The sequence below is a fragment of the Zootoca vivipara genome, chromosome 5, assembly GCF_965207765.1.
Source record: "Zootoca vivipara chromosome 5, rZooViv2.hap1.1, whole genome shotgun sequence".
In the NCBI taxonomy this organism is placed as follows: domain Eukaryota; kingdom Metazoa; phylum Chordata; class Lepidosauria; order Squamata; family Lacertidae; genus Zootoca; species Zootoca vivipara.
The window spans coordinates 91413071-91431274 of NC_142588.1; the positions used below are offsets into that span (position 1 = coordinate 91413071).

The window sequence follows — 18204 nt, forward strand, 5'->3', positions numbered from 1 at the left end:
ACAGATGTATGCCAACAAAGTTCAGTTAATTCCCAGGAGATGGTGTAGTAAAAGGGATTTCAGACTGTCCCATGCAAGTTTGTCTGGCCAGAATGCAGGGGGCGAAGGGTAGTAGCCGTGTGCTCCTTGGACACCGAAGGCTTAGCAGGTATCAAGGCAGAACCAGCCCTCAAGTAGGCAGCTAAATAGAGCACCTCTGCACCCCTCTATTTGCTTTGCACCCCTCTAGCCCCAGCCTTAGAAAAAGGTTGACAAGTTGGGCCTGGCTCTGGTTTAATAGCAGGCAAATGCTCTTGCCAAAAAGGAACTGAGGCTGTGGAATGTGCTTTGTGAGCAAAACTGCTCATTCCTGGAAAAGCCTCAACTCAGCAGGAGGGCAGGAAGGGCCAGGGAGGAGAGAGAAAAGAGAAAAGAACAGAGTTGAGCTTCTTCAACCCCACACCTAGAAGAATTATCACAAAAAGCTACCTAACCACTAGCCGCATAATGCCAATATTGCAATTTGAGAAGAAGAAAAGGAAAAAGAGAAACACCTGGTTTAGAAATAACATTCAACTGGTTATCAACAAATGGGGTGGTTTTGAAGTTTTATTCAGAGTAGACTCACCAAAACATGGCTAAGTTAGGTCCATTATTTCAGTAAGTCTACTTTGAGTAAAACTTTGAATACCACCAACTTGCTTATTTCCATTGTTTCTTCAGAGTGCAAAACTCAGACTTTCTTCACGCAAAATGGCACAGACAATAATTCTTTTAATGTGGCAGCCCCAGCGTCCCGGAATTCCCTATCCACTAGCATTAGGCAGATGACTTCATAACACTGTGACACCTGCTGAAGCTTTTCTGATTCAGTGGGCATATTTAGTTATATCTCTTTTAACATTTGTTTAATGTTTTGCTGTGTTTATTGTACTGTATTTAAATGTTCCAAACATGATTTTATTTTTAATGGTAATGTTCTATCACAGATTTAGGAGGAATGGTAGGATATGACTTTAACAAATAAAACAAAACAAATGGTAGAGTATGAGACTCTTAATCTCAGGGTCATGGATTTGAGCCCCACATTGGGCATAAGGTTCCTGCATTACAGGAGGCTGGCTAGATAGGTGACCACTGCGGTCCCTTCCAACTCTACAATTCTATGATTCTAGCAGGTATCAACTTGCCAGAAAGATGTAGGCTGGCCTTGGTTATCTGCTGTGACCAGCTTCAAAGCCACATTCCTGGATCTTGCCAAGTGTTCTTGTGAAGTGACATCAAGAGTTTTCAGCTCCAGCCTAAGAATTCCACTCCAGATCTCCCTTGACCATTCAGCTACAGCTTTGTTTCTTTTTTGTCTTACAAAGTCATTTATTTCACTGGTCAATGAGTAACAGCTGTGGCAGACTGCACAGTCCTTGCCTCCATCAACAGAAACATCAAATTGCACACCAGTTGCATCTTTCAGTGGATGCTCTCCCCCCAAAAAGCTGCTAGAGCTGTGTGCCACATCAGGTGACCCCCTTTAGCTTCCATCACACTCCTGTCACAGGGCCAGGCCACAGAACACCAAAAGCTTGTGCACTGGCCATCTTGGTTACAGGATGGCAACATAATGACAAAACAGAAAAACAGGTCCATATATATGTAACTCACAGAGACATGTGTCCCAACCCTTCAAGGGAGATCTCCCTTTGCAGCCTATGAGGATATGCATCTAAATGTACACTGTACTACACATCTGGCTTGATGGGTGTCCCTGATCCATTCAAACAGATGCATGTCCCTACCTAGGCCAACCACCATATGCAATATAAAGCACAATTCAAGCTAATGCAGGGCTATTATGCCGAAATGTATATTATTACTTCAAATGAATTTTCTGCTATTATGCTAACCTATGCAAATGTAATTGATTTTATAACTGATGATTTTTAATACAAGGCAGCTGGTTAAAAGTATTCTAGCCAGTTGCCAACCAATGGCACTTGAGAGACCGCTGTGGTGTTGCTGCTCACCTGAAGGTGAAAGGTTCCATCATCTGAAAGTGACATCTTCTGAAAGTGACATCTTGTGTATCAAACCTCATCTCTCAAGTTGTTAGGCACCTACTAAGTCTCAATTCTTTCAGGCCAGGGCAAGCAATCAATGACACAGGCATGCCCCTCTACAAAGTATCCACTAGTATCCACCTCTAAATGGATCTTCTAACTATCAAGCAACAAAAAGAAGCAAACAGGTAGGAGAAGCCAATGAGGCCAAGAAGCTCATTGGACAGATGGATGGCCATCTGTCAAGTAAGATCTAGTTGAGATTCCTGCATTGCAGGGGGCTGCACTAGATGACCCTCAGGGTCTCTTCCAACTCTATAGTTCTATGAGTCTATGAAATCCTCCTCTAAAGAACAAGGTATGTTTCAACCAGGGTGGATTTGATTTAAATCAAACTGATTTAAATCACGATTTAAATCACGATTTAAATCACTAGTCAGTAAGGCTTGATTTAAATCATAGTTTTCTACATAAAGACTAATTCTTGCTGGTATAACTTTAATATGCAAGTAGATGAAGATTTTTAGAATAACAACTTTTCATATTAGTTTTTTATCCCCAGTTTAATAGGTTAATCATTCATATTTGGACAACTTTACTGTTGTACTTAGGAAGGAGAAAAATAATCATTACCTTAATAATAACAATTTAAATAGATTTATTCAACTGAAACAATAACATTACAGCATATGTTATTTGTTTAAACAAACATCCATGTTTGTTAACTAATTTGGCTAAACAAAAACAATATATATATATATATATATATATATATATATATATATATATATATATAACTTAGACTGTCAGCCCAGCCTACACATGAAAAACTTAAATACTGTCCACTCCAAACAATCAGAAAAATATTGTTTCTATTCTATTCACTGAACTTCTTGAAACTTAGCACTGAAGGGGTTGTTTCTGTATTCACAGGTTTGTAGAACAATAGGATTAAGGTCTTTTTCTCAACTCTGTTCATGTTATAACATTTTTGCTGTGAAGAAGAGGCATGTGATCTCTGTTGAGTCAAATTCAGTTTTGAGAACTGCAAAAGTAAACCAAGCATCTGTGATAATATCTTGCAGGCAGAGAAACTGCCCAATAATCTTACAAAAACCTCTGGAAGAGCATGACATTGTGAATGGATTAATTGAATTTATTTAGCCCCAAAATTAAACATATACAACCTTATTCTACATAGTTAAAAAACTAATCTTTATTTCATGATGGAATAACCTTTGGGTGGTAATATATTTTCCTCAAAAAGCATTTTATTTAAAAAAATCCGATTTAAATCAAAAAAATCGATTTAAATCAAAAAAATCCGATTTAAATCAAAAAAATCCGATTTTTTTGATTTTTTTAAAAAAATCATTGATTTTTATCCACCCTGGTTTCAACAAAGAAACAAAGGCAAGCTAAAATAGGACAGAGAAGTTTTCCAGCACAGGCAATATGACCTTCTGGCAGCTATCCTCTCTCTGCAATGGGATTTTTCTTGCGTGGCACCATGGCCCATCAAGCTCTTCCCAAAGTCTCCAAGACCACATAAGCCCTCTCCCTGCTACAACTAGAAAAGTGACAACAGCTACAGGCTAAAAACTGTCCTGAAATTCCCCAATAAAAGATATTAAATTATCTCCTTTTCTTTGTTGTTGTTGTTTAGTCGTTTAGTCGTGTCCGACTCTTCGTGACCCCATGGACCATAGCACGCCAGGCACTCCTGTCTTCCACTGCCTCCCGCAGTTTGGTCAAACTCATGTTGGTAGCTTCGAGAACACTGTCCAACCATCTTGTCCTCTGACGTCCCCTTCTCCTAGTGCCCTCAATCTTTCCCAACATCAGGGTCTTTTCCAAGGATTCTTCTCTTCTCATGAGGTGGCCAAAGTATTGGAGCCTCAGCTTCACGATCTGTCCTTCCAGGGAGCACTCAGGGCTGATTTCCCTAAGAATGGATAGGTTTGATCTTCTTGCAGTCCATGGGACTCTCAAGAGTCTCCTCCAGCACCATAATTCAAAAGCATCAATTCTTCGGCGATCAGCCTTCTTTATGGTCCAGCTCTCACTTCCATACATCACTACTGGGAAAACCATAGCTTTAACTATACGGACCTTTGTCGGCAAGGTGATGTCTCTGCTTTTTAAGATGCTGTCTAGGTTTGTCATTGCTTTTCTCCCAAGAAGCAGGCGTCTTTTAATTTCGTGACTGCTGTCACCATCTGCAGTGATCAAGGAGCCCAAGAAGGTAAAATCTCTCACTGCCTCCATTTCTTCCCCTTCTATTTGCCAGGAGGTGATGGGACCAGTGGCCATGATCTTGGTTTTTTTGATGTTGAGCTTCAGACCATAATTTGCGCTCTCCTCTTTCACCCTCATTAAAAGGTTCTTTAATTCCTCCTCGCTTTCTGCCATCAAGGTTGTGTCATCTGCATATCTGAGGTTGTTGATATTTCTTCCGGCAATCTTAATTCCGGCTTGGGATTCATCTAGTCCAGCCTTTCGCATGATGAATTCTGCATATAAGTTAAATAAGCAGGGAGACAATATACAACCTTTTCTTAGGGACTACCTAAGAACTGGGGCTTCACTGAAGCCTTAAGTGCAACTGGCAGAAGGTGCTGCTCTGTTGACCAGACCAGGACAGAAGGATCCTAGCATTTATACACATTCCAGCCCAATCTGAATGCTTTATCCTGCCTGCTAATAGCAGAGGGTCATGTTGCATACGGCCATTCCCTTTTGCTCCTGAACAGGGCTCTAAGGACTGAGTACACACACAGCCTCATTATCTCCCTCCATAATACATCTCATCCAACTTCACAGTCAGAGGCTCCCAGCTCTTGTTCTGACACACACGCACCCTCAAGAAATAGGGTGTTGCCCTTCTTCCTCTCCAAAATATTGAACTGGCTTGAAGTTGAAATCAGCCCTGAATGATAGAAATGCAAGCCGACAAAAGCATAGCATACACAGCTTTCGCTTGGACTCTTCCTTCCCTCTAAAAAGATTTTTAGACGAGAAGTTGGCCACATTTCAGCTTTCAAAAGGGTAGATGTTTCTTACAAAGTCAATAAGCAGCAGCTAGTTTGGACGCTCCCAACCCCACAGGACAGCATAGTGCCAGATCAAGAATGTGAAATGAATTTGCAGGCATCTCAAAATAGTAACTGCAGCTCGAGAGTAAAAATTGACAAGTTATGAGTGAAAACTCTTTTGCCAAATGTGCATGCCCTGGTGTGCTACATTGCTTGGGGCTTTGCCACTCCAAATATAGGCCCCACATGACATTCAAATTTCATTGCTGAGTGCAGTGTGGATGAAGTTTGCCTATGAAGTGTGTAGGACCCACCGGGGCTACACAGAATATTTAATTTTTAGACAGACCGACTTACTTTTGATGCCGAGCCCCATCTACACTGCTCAAAGGGGACCTACAGCAGCAAAGGCTAGGATAAAATGTCAGAAGTAAATTCTGAGAAGCTAGTTATCATCGCACACCCCTCCCCTGCCCAGCTACTTAGCTCCCTGGGCTGGGGTGTGTGGCTTAAGACAACTGGCAATTAGTCTTAAGGCCTCAAGCCAAGCTCTTGCAATTGCCAAAGTGACTTGCTGCTCACAAGCAGCCAGTGGGGTTTTTCCATATGTTGCTACAGCTCCATCACACATCTGGACTCAATTTAAGGGGGAAAGCTGTGGCTTAATGCAAGGCCAACATGTTGCTTCCCTGCTAAGGCTTGCACAGATCATTGTCAAAAGGGCAACGCACTCATCCTATCTCCTGTAGGCACAATAGCCTGAATATATGAAGTACGGTAATGGAAGTTAATATCTAGGCTCTTATGTATATGGACTTGTAGAACCATGATACGGTATATAAAAACACACATTTGGGGCACTGCAGCACTTGCAGGAGTGATTAATGACTGTAGGGGTTTAAAGAGAACATATGATGTGCCAACTACAGGGTTTTGAAGGAAGTAGATGAGTAAGTTCAGAAAAACAAATCTGAAAAGAACATTTGGCCAGAAATTGACACGGTAGAGAGTAAAGTGCTCCGTCCTACAGATACCGGTACCTAAAAATGAAAGCAAGTCCAGGCGAGATGGGCAAATAGCACAACCTGGAGCAGCAGCATCCCAAGCATCAGAAGTGAGTGAAGTTGGCAGAAACTGGTAAATGTGGGAATGCTTTAGTATGCACACAGTGCTCTGTGCATATGGGGTCGCTCTGCATGTTTACCCTAAAAGACAATCTGCAAACAGAGCCAGAGGCCAAGTAGCCAGACCATGCTTCTCACAACTAGATTATCTGGTACACAGGAATTGCAAGCAGCTAGCAAGATCTGAAGGCCATGGAAAGTCACACCTGGAAGACTGTGGGAGTTAAGGATTGGAATCTAAGGGGTGTTACCTAGCCTAGCCAGGCTTTTCCCTTGCTTGTGGGAGAAGATGCTGCTATCAGAGGTAAGCAGCAGACAGGATGAGTCAGTTGACACACAATGACAAACACTCAATTCAACATGCTTTTTCTGCCCCCACCCCAGTCCAAATGATGATCTCACCCAGCACAAAGGAAGCACCGTGTGCTGCATCATTTTGCGCATTGTCAGCTATTTCCTTAATTATGAGGGAATTAGGCCGTGAACAGCAATGGGGCAGCTCAGAAGCTGCCTTGAATCACAGGGTCCATTGTGCAGAAGACACAGCAGACATATTGTTGGCTGAGGAGAGAACAGTTTGATGCTGCACAGCTGCAGGACTTTAGTATTTGGTCAGCAATCGCCCAGGCACCGGAAATATTCTGAGAAAAAGCAGTACTGTAATAGGTTTAAGGAAAAGGAAACCTTTGGTAAGATATGTTGAGGAAAAGAGGTGGCAGAGGAAAGACTTGCCAGAAAGGAGTACATCCATGTACAGTACAAGTTTGATTAGAAAACTCAAAATGGTGAATTCACAACCCAAACCACGGTTTGAACATCCAATAGTTCAGAAATGCTTGCATGCTTTCTTTTGCCATCAGCTCAGCACTTGAGGCAATTGCCCTACTGTTTGTCAACTCAGACATCACACCAACCCATAGTTTACAGGAAGACTTTAAACCATGTTTCCTAGTTTCGGTTTCTTGGCCAATCACAAGGCTCATCAACTGAGACACCTTTCCAAAGGGCAGTTAAACTCAATTGTCTCAACACAGCCTTATTATGAGAAAATTCCAAGCCTTGTTTATTATACTTCAATAAAGCTCTTTGACAGAATGATGCTGACAGAGAAGCCCTCTCAGCAGTCAACAACAGAGGCCTCAAAGAGGTGCTGGATGTGTCCTTCTGGGAAGCTGAAATTTACAGTACTCTCCATTTGCACCAGGTGTTCGCATTCTAAATGGCAACCAGATCTGAACAAAGTCCTAAGAAATAATTCTTAAAAGATGCATCAGCAGATCAAACAAATTACTGCTATAGCTTCGTTGTTAGCCTAAGACAGGCGAGTTCAGGCTAAACTAGAAAACCACGCAAGTCCTCTTCTCCAAGTAGCCAGAGGGGGAGGATGACTCACTGTTTTAACAAGACCTGACCTGGCACGGGGTCTTCTGGCAGTTCTTCATAGGTTAAGATGCTGCCAACTGTGCAGATTTGGTCTAGATGGTTCCCTCAAAAACCACCAAAATGTACAGAATCAGAAATGGAAAATGCCCTGCATCAGAAAAACACAGTAAAGCACTGTGCTCCTCAAGCTAAATGTGAATGTCCGTTACTCAAGGAACAGCCATTACATTGCATCACAGAGACCTCTAAGCGACTTTGCAGCTCACTAGTTTTTTAACCTGGTGTTAAGTGTTGCAATGAAAGCAGCATTTTAAAAAAAACATTAAAACAACCTTCCACTACTCTCTTCCATAAGAGAAGAGCTTTACAAGTGTTGCACAGTCTATGTATTTAAATAATAATAAAAGCAGCAACAGCTACCAACTATCTACCAGTTTACATAAACCTATCTAAACAAGAGGTGTGTTATAAGCCTATGGTGCTGAAATAGGTATAAAAAGAAGGAAAATGAGCTTTTGATAGTGGAACTCTAGGAAGTGTACTACAAAATGGTCCAGGGAAACTTGGGGACTGCACAATGGCTGCACAAATTTCCCAAATAAAACTATAGACTTCCTTTCCCCCAAGTAAAGGTGGATGAATTCTTTCAGGTATTACTTGCCACCAAGTCCCACCGGGTGTGGGTGGGGATCAGTAGCTATTTACACAGTGCCAAAGTCCACCCCATTTCATAAGCAAAACAACAGTTCCTTGCTCCAAGGAAGCTAAACACTAATTTTGTTGGGGGCAGGGGTTGAGACAACAGAGGGGAAAGGCAAGGGTAACAATGGACAAATGTGCACATACTCAGGCTTAAATTCAGTTGGAGGACAAAATGGTTTTAGGGAGAAAGTGGAGTTTTGGGAATATTTTGAAAGGAGAGAGAGAGAAAACATGGTATCACACCGTTCTGCACCAAAACGCACTTCAGTGGACAATAGACGAAGCAAGGTAATTCAAGGGCGAACATTCCCGGCTCTTTTAAGGAGCCAGTCTGCAATATCTGGGTGAAGCCAGCAAGTCAGTGCCTGGAGCTCAGAAGCAAGGCAGCCCTGCCACTCAACCAGATGAGCAACAATGGAAATTACTAAAGCAAACAAGCCACACAGCACATCCAAAGTTTGCAAATAGTGTCCTCACATTCTCTCTTGGCCCTCCACAAAACCCACTTCAAGTGACAGAGGCAGCCATCATCAGCCAGCAGCATGACACAGCCAAGGGGCTCCTGCAAACTGTCAACAATAGAATGAAATGTCAACTTGGGATACAAATGGCTAGCAGGCCACAAGGCAGGCGAAGGTGGAACATCATTTGAGGACTGCAATTTATTAGGAGATCCATACTGTATTTGGAAAATGTCTCTGCTAGGAGGACAGGGGTTCCTGGCACTGATTTCAAACAGGACATACAATAAAAATAAATCAATTTGCTGCTCTGCCCACGTCAACACATTTCCCCCATGCACATGTGTGCGAGAGGAGGCTGCCAAATACCAGCAGCGTCTGGCTGACACACTGGGAATTCCAGCAGCGCTTTCTTTGTTCTCTCCTCTGCGAAGTCCCGCAAAGCTCAGCCTTGAACCCATCCAGTGAAAGATGGGTGATAATTAAGCAGCCCTGGCTTAGTCATCAGACCAGCAATTACTTGGGATACTAATTTTCACTCACCAGCTGAGACCAGGGAATCTCTCCGAACTTAAAATTGGAAACACCAGCTGCAAAAAGAGATGCAAAAATCAGGAGGGGAAAGCAGCTATCTTATCACTGTGTCACACTAACAGAAAGACCGCTTGCTTCTCTGTTTGGGAAAGGGTTGCACCCAGTAGTGGAGTGTTTACTTTGCAAGTAAATCCCTAGCCAGGTATTCTCAAATAGGGGTAAGGGGGGCAGTTAGGGCATACCTGTTGTAGACCTGAGATGGTGAGCTTGCAACACAGGGTTCCTGTTGTCCTTTGCTGAAACTGGAGCCAAGTGTGCAGCAAGTTAGAAGGTCCTGCCTTGTTGAACAGGTACGGGCAAGAAGGCCAGGCTCCTGGCATACCAAGCCTAGCGACCCAGAGGCTTCAGACTGCCTGCCAGCTGCCGGGGCTGATGATTGCTTTATAAAATAGCAGTGGTGCAATGTTGTTCTTTCATTTTCCCCCATCCTTCCGCCACATATTGTTCCCTCTGCTCCCATATTTTATTCTCATTTTATGGTAGAGACAGTGATGGTCCCGAATGAGTTCAGCGAGCCTCAGGGCTCAATGGAGACAAACCCAAGCCTTCCTGGTTGAAATTTCATACTCTAGCTGTTACAACTGACTCTACTCCTATCCTTAATTCACAAGGTTCCTCTTCAAACTCCAGAGTCCTCATCTCTTGTGATATGGGCATCATGATGGGAGTAGAGCACAGACAGAGAGAGCAGGGGTGACTCAGGGGGGTCCCAATGGAGTACTACTGCTGGGCAGTAAGGGAGATGGACTCTGAACAACCAAGTCTGGAGTGAAGGGGATATCAACTATGGCCCCTTGTACAAGTCGATGGAAAGAATCCTACACCATTTACTTTCATGGAGAAGACAAATGGTCTCCATCCCAATGCCTCACCTGGCATCCCAAGGCAATGTGTTCATCAGTGAGGGCCACATTCAGCACACAGAGCTACCTGGAGAACTGGAATTCCAAGATGATCTCTCCAGGTGAGATGAATGTGCAACAACACATCAAGTAAGTCAACAGGAAGACTTGGGGCTGAGTGGATGTTTCCCCTCTGAAGATGATGGTGATTTGTTATTTATTGTATTTCTATACAACCCTTCATCCAAGGATCACAGGGTGGTTTACAGTATAAAACCACAAACATACATAATATAATAACAAGCAACTCCTGTTTTTCTGTTGCTGTGATTTTCTTTAGCATTGTGGTTTTAATGTATGGTTTCAATGAATTGAACATTGTTTTAAAATGCGACTGCTTATGTAACCCTCTCTGGGGCCATACAGTGAGGGGCAGGTTATATTTATAACCACTTTGAGGTGTTTTCTTGCAATCAAGCGGTATACTGCATAAATTTTAATAAATTCAAGAAATAAATGAAGTGGCATACATTGGAGTGGTGACATTCTAACTTCTAACTATGTGCTTCCCATATTTTCCAGCGACAAGTCAGGCTGCCATAGCTAGAAGGCAGGATAAGCAAGGAATCCAAATCTGCCTGTGAGTTGACCTACCCAATCTGATATCTGAATGGCTACCTTTAGTATCCTGATAGGTAACTCTCACATTCGTAGTCTCCTCACCACTGCACACAAAAGTATCTGTCCACTCTCCACCCATCACTTGCCACAGGCTCCAAAATTTATCTAGGAAAATGGCCAAAAGCAATCAAACATCATAATTCTGGTGTGGGGTGAAGCATTTAACTGTAGATGCAACCAATTGTCAGCAGAGCAAGATATTGCAAACTTGGTATTCAGGAATCTGATGGCTTGGGGGAAGCAGTCCAACACCTAGGAAGGAAAAAACCCTTTTGCTTTCACAGGATAGGGCAATGCTAGAACCCCTGCTTAGCAGCAGCTGAGCACAAGCCTACAGCTGCCCGGACCTTGCACCGCCTGCCAGCTGTCAGGATAATGAACATGTTCCCCTGCCTGGAGACCTTCAACAGCTTAAGGGAGTGTCACTATCTATCTATTAACACAAATATTCTGCTTCAATCACCAAATTGATAGGTTTTGAGCAGGTCTTCACACCCTTGTGATGCAAAATTATGTATTTTAACCTTACAGGACCTCAACATACCTTCCAATTGACACCACTTGGCCATGTCTCAAGGGCAAGTTAAGCTCAACCCTGCACTAACTGAAATTATAAAGCCTCTCTCACCCTAGAAGAAAAACTTTCTGAGAAATTGGAGGAACCGTTTTGGCACAGCACTACTACTAACCCACTGCTGAACTTCAGGCAAAACCCCACCACCACTAGCCAATTACCCTAGAGCTGTGATATGTTAACATGCTTCTTGAACTTCTATATAGGGGATAGCTCAGTCGATAGAGCATGAGACTCTTAAGCTCAGGGTTGTGGGTTCAAGCCCCATGTTGGGCAAGAGATTCCTGCACTGCAGGGGGTTGGACCAGATGACCCTCGTGGTCCCTTCCAACTTTACAGTTCTATGATTCTATGAAAACTGCCACAATTTCCTAGTAATGAAGAGGGGGTGTCATACTGGCCCCCAAAGTCTATGGTAAAGCACTGTATGCTTCGCACAGGCAACCTGAGCGCCAAACACAGAAATGTTATGTAGGAAAGACCAGAAGGATCAGCTTCTGTTGGTAATCATGTTCTTCATCAATGGCCACAACAGAAACATCTGTTTGATGGAAAGAGTGAGAATGCAAACTTGACCAAAGAGATTGAGATCAGATCAGCAACACACTGGGAGACTGTCACAGTATGAATCCGCAGACCGGTAAAATATGTATTGGAGTATATTATTTCTGGAGGCATGCCTAGTACTGTTGTATTTTCTGCACCAGGGGAAGGCTCACTGCCCAGGCGTTTAGTATGTTTTACCTTTACTGATAGTTTTATCTGGCTTTTATGAGAAGTGTCAAGTTGCCCATCCCAAACACTGCGACAGAGGCTGTTATGTGCAGTTAGGAAGAAAGCAGTTAGGAAGACACCTGCTGGACTTCTGACTCCTAGCAACAGTGCTATGCAAAACAGGACAGAACCACAAGAACAAGCAGAGTAACAACTGTACAAAGCACTAATCGGCATTAAAAAAAACAAACTGGAGAAGCCAGTCATCATAACAAGATAACAAGATGCCAACATGCCGTTCATGTCCCCCCCCCCTCTCTCTCTCTGTGTGTGTGTGTGAGAGAGAGAGAGAGAGAGAGGAATGTAGTGGGAAGGGCCTTTAAAAAAACTGTTTAAAAGGTGACTTCCATTCACTTTAACCCAAGCACACAGCAGTTACAAGACACCGCACAACCTGAAGCAAAAGGCAAATTGTCTGGAACAGTGAGAAGGCAGTTACGGTATACACAGTACTTCAGCTCACTACGAAATGCATGTAGCTGAACAGGACCTTAGAACAAACAGCAGCAGGTGGAACACTCTTAACAGAAGATCGGCAGTCAATCCATCACTCAGGGATCAAATGCAAAGTGGCCCACAGCCTGGCATGCATGCTTCCAACTGTAGCTGTTCCTTGGAGTCAGTAGTTTGTTTATTATTCTCTCCATCAAGGGGCTTCCTTGCCATCTCTGCATTCATCCATCACACCAGTGTCACACCCTTCCCTCATGGAACTCGGGATTCTATATGTTAGAGGTGGGTGACCTGTGGCCCTCCAGATGTTGCTGGACTACAATTCCCATCTTCCCTGACTGCCAGCCATGCTGGCTGGGGCGGATGGGAGTTTGAGTCCAACAACATCCGGAGCACCGCAGGCAAACCACCCCTGCTCTAGCCTCACATTCCACTTCTGGTGACAGGAGCAAATAATTCTTGCAAAGACTAGGAACCTTCATTTGTAAAACAGGAATATTGTTGACTCACAGGATAAATGCAACTATAAAAGAGGGAAGTGGAAACGCTGCCCACCCGAGCCTTTTGGAGAAATTCAATGCATTTACAGAGTTGCAGCTTCCCCCCCCCTCCCAAACTGGCCTCTGTTTTTATGCTAATCTCAAGTAGACACATCAGTAAGCTCTTCTCCAAATTAGCAGTTCTTCATTCCTCTTGTTTGAGAAGCCCAGGGCTGAGCACAACAACATTCCAGGCCTGGTGTTCCTATTGTCTTGCAGAGAAAGAGATTCTCTTCTGAATAGAAGTGGGGCCCAGGCCCAGGCAGACTGGGCCACATTACATAACTGCCCATTATTATACACACACTGGCTTTTATTAAGTTGACATCTTGTAAAATTTGCATTGCTTTGCAAGCAACCCAGTTCTCAAGAGGATTAGGGTGTAGGATGAATTTCCTCCACAGCTGTTTTAGCTGCTTTGGGGCCCAAGTGAGTCAAGGTTTACTGCCCATTCCTGAGCATTCCGCATTTGTTCTTTCAGCCCTTGCTGGGATCTAAAAGACATCCCATTTGTGACCTGCAATATTAAACCCTGCCCTTCTCTCTCTGTGGAACCATTTATGAAACCAAGGCAACTGCTCCTAACACAAAACCAAAATTCACTACTGTCTACCATTTATATAGGACCTTTTCCATTTGAAACTTAGAACCTTTGCTTAAATAACATTAGTGATACCTGAATAGCAAAACATATGGAAATTCGCAAAAAAACAATTTGATTTGCTTACTGATGTGACTCAATACAGTGGTACCACGGTTTACAAACACAATTGGTTCCAGAAGTCTGTACTTAACCTGAAGCGTACTTAACCTGAAGCAAACTTTCCCATTGAAAGTAATGGAAAGTGGATTAATCCGTTCCAGACAGTCCGTGGAGTACTTAACCTGAAGCGTACTTAACCTGAAGCAAACTTTTCCATTGAAAGTAATGGAAAGTGGATTAATCTGTTCCAGACGGGTCCACGGAGTGCTCAACCTGAAGCGTACTTAACCCGAGGTATGAGTGTAATTGGTTTCGGAAGTCCGTACTTAACCTGAAGCGTACTTAACCTGAAGCGAACTTTCCCACTGAAAGTAATGGGATTAATCCGTTCCAGACGGGTCCACGGAGTACTTAAACTGAAAATACTCAAACCGAGGCGTACTTAAACCGAGGTATGACTGTATTCCCACCGTTAAAAGAAAAACATCTGTAGCAAGAACAGCAAAGAGTATTGTGGCACCTTAAAGGCTAACAAATGTATTACAGCATGAGCTTTCATGGACTCAAGCCCACTTTGTTAGGTGTAACAAGAACCTGTGAAAGAGGGTTGGCTTTGGAACTGGGGGAACTGGGCTCCAAAGCCAGATCTGTCACAGATTCCTGGCAAGGCCTTGAGCAAGTCATCTCCTCTCCATTTCAGCTCCTCAGTCTGTAAAACTGGGAATAATACAGGCTTAACTCACAGCAGTTTTCAAAAGTAAAAGTTAAAAAAGGCATGAAGTACTTCACAAATTACAGTACATGTTTTTAATGAAGCTATTCAGATGTCGGCTCTGTTCCCACATGGAGTCTACTAAGTTAACCCCACTGTTTTCTAGAGGCTTCACAGCTTAGTGACACAATTCTTTGCCGTGCCTATTCCAGCAGTTGTTGATACAATCATAATGGTTTCTATGTAACAAAATTAATGGAAATGATATCCAACATTCAACTGTTTTATTTTTTAAATGATATATTTGTTATATTTCTCCAGTACTGTTTAAATGGTAGAACATGCTCACTCCAAGTGGAAATCTTCATTATGTAAAAATGTACACTGGCAAAGGATTTGGGAGCTGTGTAATCCACTTACGGTTGCAATCCTAGGCCATTTAACTAGGAAGCCCCATTGAACTAAAGAGGATGTAATTCTAAGTACGCATATATAGGAATGCACTTCTAAAGTTATTTTGAGGAATCTTTTGCTCCATTACTATATAGATATAAATGTCCTTATTTATCTCCTAGTCCTGTTTTCATTTACTCTTAAACACCCTAGCTCCTTTTTGCTTATTAAAGATAACTGGCCCTGTCCACACATCCTGTTAACCAAGGGTGGAAACCTGTAGCCTGCCAGGTGTTGTTGAACTTCAACTCCCATCAGTCCCAGCCAGCATGACCTATGGTGTGGTCAGGGGTGATGGGAGCCATAATCCAACAACCTCTGGAGGTCCAGAGGTGTCCCACCCCTGCATTAACCCATAGCTTAAAGCAAGCTATGATTTAATGTGATTGAACAGTGTGTCCGTGAACACTGCTCAAGATTTCCCCAGAAAGCACTTCCCCAACTCCTGCTTTTGCCGTGCTGCAGATGACAAAAGCCAGAGTCTCCGCTGTGTTTGGTCCAACTCAGGCCCATGGTTGGCTTCTCTAGCACTAAGCCAAGAGTAAACCCTGGTTCCTGATTGCGGTTTGTTTTGAGGAGCCCAGGTTCAGATTACATGACAAGCCAGACTCCAGCTTTCTTGTCTCTGGCATGGCAACAGCAGGAACAGGAAAGGAGCACCCTAGGAATTTTTGAGCAGCATGATCGCATTTAGCCATAGTATGTTTAAACTTTAGTGTAACATGCAAACCAAGCCACTGAGTAATATTTTGCTAGAAGCCCTTTTTTCCTCTTTTACTCACAACGTATCCTTGCAAAGGTAGCACTTAAATGCATATCTAAGGTCTGGCTCAACATGCTGGCTCTCTGCTATCCACAATGTTTATCTACCGTATTAAAAAAAAAACCCCAGACATTTTGCAAATGTGCAAATCTCTCACAACCACGTACACAAACTGAGCTGATGTACACCTTTACATAGTCTTGCCGAAAACCAGTGTTCAAAACTCCCACTGTTCTAGGCACGTTTTGGGACAGAGAATTTCATTAATGCGAGCAGTTCTTGAGCTCTGGGTGCAGTACAGTGCCTAAAATTTCAGATTAAAATTGCCACTGCTGGAAAGAAAGGAGGACCTTTTTCTGAGATATTGATACTGGCCAAGCAAAGCTTCATACCCAAGTTTCCATGGTCAAGTTCTGATCTACTAGTCACATCCTACTATAGTGCTGAATATTAATAGTCTGACTTTTCCCATATGTTTCATTTACCACTATACAATTTCAGCCCATATGGCAAGATTGCAACAGACCTGCACCAATTATTTTCTAGTGTAAGATTTCAAAGAACCCAATGTGCTGGTTTATAAACATATCCACAGCATTTCCTCCACCAAGGAAAGGGCAGGCCCTCTCTGCCTGGGAGGCAACAGCTGTTTAGCAACACACAGCAGACTCAGCTAAAATATTAGGGCTTAGGGACCAAGATACAATATACTGTACTGAAATCAAGAATGACAAACACAGTGCCAGCAAGTATGTGAGCCAAAAAAACTCAACATCCCTGGAACTTTTCATATGCCAGGAAAACCAGCAAATCATGGCCTGTGCTTTATATGGGGGAAAATGCCTCCTATTGATTTACTCCCTACATTTTCCACAAGCTTTGTGCAGGCTTCTGAGCCAAACATGCATTGTTAGGTCAAAACCAGCCTTTGCAATCATCTGCAAATTCAGGAGGACAGGGGTGGGGAGAGCTATGGGACTGAACTACATCAGAATGCAGTTGGGGAAAGTCACAGAATCAAATGTGCCACACATTAAATGCTTCCTACCCATGGAAAGAGAGATTCTACCTTAGCTTTCTTGCTGAAATGTTTTGTGTATGGGGGAGCATGCACACAAATACTGATTTCTGCTGTGAATTGCTACAGTAACAAAAAAGGCTGGCCCATGTACTTGTGCTGCACTTGTAGATCAGCTTTTTATAACAAGAGCTGTGAGCAGGATACAACCCCAGGGTAGGTGGCCACAAGCAGAATGTCTTTGTAGGACTACAAAGCTCTAACAAAACTTGCTGCCCAGTTCTCACAAGCAAACACCAAAAGAACACTTCAATCTTGTGAATGCTACTGGAGCCCTAGGAAGAGCAGGAAACCAGGAAAGATTCACAGAGATAGGATGTTAAAGACAGCAAGGTGTGAAGTGTGGATGTACGGTATGTATTTGCAAGAGACAGAAAGATCCTAGGAAGAGAGTGTCACAAAAATATAGGGGGGGGGAGCAGCAGTCGTACATAGCCAATTCCTTAAAGAGGAATTTCTTTGTGTCTTAGGACATACAATCAGAGTCTGGAAAATTACACGGCCTTCAGAGGATTGTGGGAGAGGCTCACAAACCAGAGCAGAACACAATCAGAGCAGAGGGCAGGGTTTTACAAGGAATAGGTTTTGGGAAGCTAAACCAACCCCAAAGAAAACAACCTCTCCTGCATTTTACTCAGACACCACCTTGTCCTGCAAAAGGAAGCATCAAAACGGGGGGGGGGGCAGTGACAGGAGAGAGACCATGGTTAATTTCCCTTGAGATGTCAGTGTTCCCAACACACCAAGGATTTGGGTGTTGGGGAGCGCTGCAGGATGAAAGAGCAGGACTCTACAGTAGCTGCTTCTTCTGCACAGTTTCAGATAGTAACTGCATACAAAAGGCCTTTCAGGGGTCTGCACTGCACAAGCTAAGAAGTGCACTGCAGAGAATGCTGGGGAAAGAAAGGGCAACTACTGAACCCATCCCCTGGCAAGGGATTCTTGGGGCGCATCTCTTACAACCGCACTTAAGTCACCAGCAGCCCTAATCTCTCCTCGCTTGGGCTGTGTGTCCGCAGTAAGCCTGGTGCTGGAAGACCCCTCCGTTCCCACAAACAACAGATCTCCTTCCTCAAGGAAGAATGAAATTTATCAGGAGTGGGAACTTACGAAGTGCCTTGCTCTAATGCATTTGAGGGAAGAGAGCCTGCAAGGGAGGTCTGGGGAATCAGGCAATACTGGAACCCAGCTCCCAGCCTCCCTTGCCACTGGGCTATGTTAGCTGTGTGTGATGGGTTTCCAACAACATCTGGAGGGCCACAAGTCCTCCGTCCCCAATGCAAAGAATTTCCAGCGTGAC

General features: G+C 43.4%; 1 protein-coding gene across 3 annotated transcripts in view; it reads right to left on the bottom strand.

The window, feature by feature from the left end:
• Positions 1-18204, bottom strand: part of DVL3 (dishevelled segment polarity protein 3) — a 51611-nt gene that overhangs the window by 32288 nt on the left and 1119 nt on the right. The gene's annotated exons all lie outside the window — the stretch shown is intronic.